This window comes from Olea europaea, unplaced genomic scaffold (assembly GCF_002742605.1).
Source record: "Olea europaea var. sylvestris unplaced genomic scaffold, O_europaea_v1 scaffold1836, whole genome shotgun sequence".
Lineage (NCBI taxonomy): Eukaryota > Viridiplantae > Streptophyta > Magnoliopsida > Lamiales > Oleaceae > Olea > Olea europaea.
Genome location: NW_019236129.1, coordinates 103,865 through 107,698, shown reverse-complemented (window position 1 = coordinate 107,698; position 3,834 = coordinate 103,865). Strand labels below are relative to the sequence as shown.

Here is a 3,834-nt window from a genome sequence, read left to right as displayed (position 1 = left end):
ACTTGACTTCCATGTCCAACCACGCTTTACGCTATTTGAAACATTGATAATCTTTTGCACTTCTCAGCCTTTAGAGCCTAAATTTGTGACAAATCTAATTCATTTTTTGCAGAGTGACATTATGTTCCGTTAATCTCGATGAGAGTCTCGGGAAGTCACGTGGAAAGTTCCAATTTGTGAACAGCTTGTGTAAAATAGAATTCTGCCCCAAAAATTAAAAAATAAAACAGAGATATTTAGAATTTTCCATACCATTGATAATCTGACTATTGACAAAATTAATCAAACGTAAAACCAAATTCCAACATACAGTTCCTCGTCATGTAGAGACCATTTGATGCCCCCATTGATCCATCAGACACCACAAGTGTAGCCACTAGCAAATGACTTGAAGAAATCCATAAAACCCGTTAAACCCAGAAATGTAGAAACCTCTTGCTCTACCGTTGACTTATTTATGCAACAGATAGGAATCACGAAAGGGATAAAGCAGGAAATTCACAGCAAGCCATTGGCCAATCTGCCAAACCTTTGTGCAACCGAATTGTGATTGCTGATTTCATACAGCTCAATCAGTGAGCGAACCGTTCTCGATACAACATCCTTTTTAAGGTTTACAGATGCAACAGATGTAGTCTCTACAGCTGAAGAACCTGTCTCTTCAAGAGATGAGCATAACCCTTTAAGCCAATCCACGAGAAATGATGCTTTCTATAGCAAAGGAAAAGGAAGGAAGCTTGATATAAATACTATATTGAGGACAAAGACGGACAAATTTGATTAAGAGAAATACACATCATATCAATATAAACTGGGCAGTTCATTAAATTTAGTCTCAGAAGATATTCACAATAAAAAACATTTCTAATGATTGCCTTCGTCTGTTGATCTTACTTTGACAAGAAAATCTTGTACAGCTTGATGATCAGTTCTTGAAGCCAGGCCAAGCACGTGCAACATGGTTGAAGTCAACTGTTACAACTTAAAAGAAAATATCACTTAACATAATTGCAAATTTTTATATAAAATTCCTGACATCACAGATATATGTTCTTTTTTTTTTTTTCACATTTTCCAGTTAAGCTAGCATGGAGAAAAGATTTGGAAGATGATAAACCCTTTGTATTCTAAAAAGCATGCAGGTCAACAGCAAGTTAAGAATGACACGACAAGATTCAATATTTGAGAAATTCCTTCTTAGCACTGTCCTATAATTGGTTCCACACAATAATTATGCAATAAGAAAAGTTCACAAGATTCGTCGAATCACCTGCTTTTCAAGTGCAAGCAAATATTTGAAGTTAGATGGTGCTGAAATCTGGTCCCGACTAAAATTTTCTAGTATATGCTCCACACCTTGAAGGACATCATAATATGATCTACCATAATCTGATTACAATATATCAGAAAAACATAAATATAATTGAAAAAAACAAAGATCAGACTACTGTCGTTAAAGGGCAGAACAGGATAATGACATGTAGATACTGCAGCAAAAGAAATGCACAGAAGTACATCACCTCATGCAGCACAAATCAAACTGAAGCTGGGGGTATACAAGCTAAAAGCAACTAGAATGTTAGAAAAAATGTTTCCAGAAAACAAAGTTAAGAAACAAGGGACATTACTTTTCCATGGACTTATTAGAAGGCAGAAACCTAATTCAGAATCCAGAAGGTAAAGGGAAAAAAAAAGGAAAAAAACGAAGGGTCTCCACGAGAATAAAATTGAACTCATTTTGGTGGTGGATTTTATAAGTCAACCTCTAGAGGCAATAAGGAGGCGACGAATGAGAAGCAGTGCTAATCACTAATCAGGCCTGCTTTTATCCTCAAATTTAATTGTACCGAGAAACTAGTACCTTATCACTTCAGGTTTTATGCACAACAATAAAAGAAAATTGTTAAAATTTCATTGAATAAGCATGCTAATGATTCTACTAGAATGTTCTAACAAATGCTAAAAATTGTACAACAAAATTTAAAAGAAAATTTTAGCATTCTAGCCTCTTTACATCTTTTTTCGGTGTAGGAATCTTGTGTGAGATATAAGACTTCTAAGATAAGAAAGCAAATTTATCAATCATAGATATATATTTATAATTCATGAATATGTTGTTGGCTTTGAAAAAGGATGTGCAGGGTGAAGGCTGAGTTGTATATTGGAGATGGTGAGAAGCCTGGTGAAAGAGTGATAATGATGAAGACTGGAGTTGGTGTCTATGAGATGTGCTGAAGCATTATTAAGATCTATTAGTATTGATGTTTACGAGTTTTTAACTTCAGAACCCTCACAAAAAAAACCATCTTCCAAGCCTTTTTCATAGCTACCATTTCTTTTTGAAACACAATCAACTAATACAATAAGCAGGAAGTATTAGTCTCACTTTTCTCACCAGACTTTGCACCTGACATGTTACCCAGTATATTGGCTTCACATAAATCCTTTATATAACGTTGTCATGGCATATTTTTCTAAACCAGTTCAGGTGCAAGAAGCAATAGATCATATATCTATTGCATACCAAAATGATTATTTCGTTTAAGGAAAGAATAAATCAGGAATCACGTAACATTAGGCAAGAGTATAATTGTGGTTCATTATATTTGTTTAATTTTACAAAATTTCAATACTTGTACTCTTACCTTTTCTATATAATGAAAGTAGAGGAGAGGAAGACTATTATCTTCTTCTCTCCAATGTTTACCTACCATTGTCTCGACATGGCATCAGAGAAGGTTTCTAGGGCCTTGTAGTTTCTTCCAGCTCTTCTTTCCTGCTCATTTCATTTCTTTTCCTCTTCCCTCTTTTTTTCCTTTATTTTTATTTTATTTTATTTTTTATTTCGGCTCTTCTCAGTTATTTTCAGCAAAGATCAGTACTGGATAGTGAAGTAGGCTGCATCAGAAAAACCTGTACCAACGGCAAAACATGCACCTATGGTTTCTAGGGTTAATTACCTGGTTGGTCACTAAACTTGTTTTGGAACTCGTCCAATTGATACTCCCATGGATCCTAACGTAAAGCTTTTGAAAGATGAAGAAGAAACCATTTGGAGAACTAGGAAAGTATCGTCGTTCAGTTGGAAAATTGAATTATCTCACCATTAGGCAACCAAACATTTCCTAAGCAATAGTTGTGTCGGTTCTTGGATGCTCCTCAAGTTTCTCATTGGGAAGCTGTGATATGTATTATTCGATATTTGAAAAAAGCTCTCTTGACTAATTGTATAGAAAAAATGGAAATATCAAAGTAGAAGGGCTTATTAATGAAAATTGGGCAGGATCTCCATCAGATAGAAGATCCACTGTTGGTTTCTGTACTTCTCTCGATAGTAATCTAGTTACTTGCAGAAGTTAAGGACTAACTGTAGTAGCAATGTACAAGCACAATGAAGTTGATTGTCACTTTGATCGTGACAAAATAGTGAGTAGTGATATATGTACACCATTTGTGAAGATAGGAGATCAACTCGTTGATATATTTACAAAGTCATTGAATGGTAATCGATTAAGGTTTCTTTGTTTCAAATTGGACTTATATATTATATATGCTCCAACTTAAAGGGAGTTTTTTTTTTCTTTTTTTTTTTTTAATAAGTAATCATATAATTTTATTAATAAATGGGATAATACATGGGGGGTGTATTATCAAAATAAACAAGAAAGAAACGATATGAAGTTAGGTAGCCCTTCTATACGATTAGTGGCCGCAACATTAAACCAATTATACAAAATCATATAAAACAATTCGCTAATCTGCTCTATTGTTCTTGTTTTGTCTTCAAAACAGCGGCTGTTCCGTTCTCTCTGCACACCATACGATGCATTCCGA

At 34.4% G+C, this 3,834-nt stretch overlaps 1 long non-coding RNA gene across 1 annotated transcript; it reads right to left on the bottom strand.

Moving 5' to 3' along the window:
- Window positions 1-214: 214 nt before the first annotated feature.
- Window positions 215-3,550, bottom strand: LOC111378589. The gene is made up of 3 exons (XR_002699889.1): window positions 1,271-3,550; window positions 895-972; window positions 215-711 (listed from the first exon to the last, which is right to left on the bottom strand). It is a non-coding gene; the product is annotated as an uncharacterized LOC111378589 (long non-coding RNA).
- Window positions 3,551-3,834: the final 284 nt, after the last annotated feature.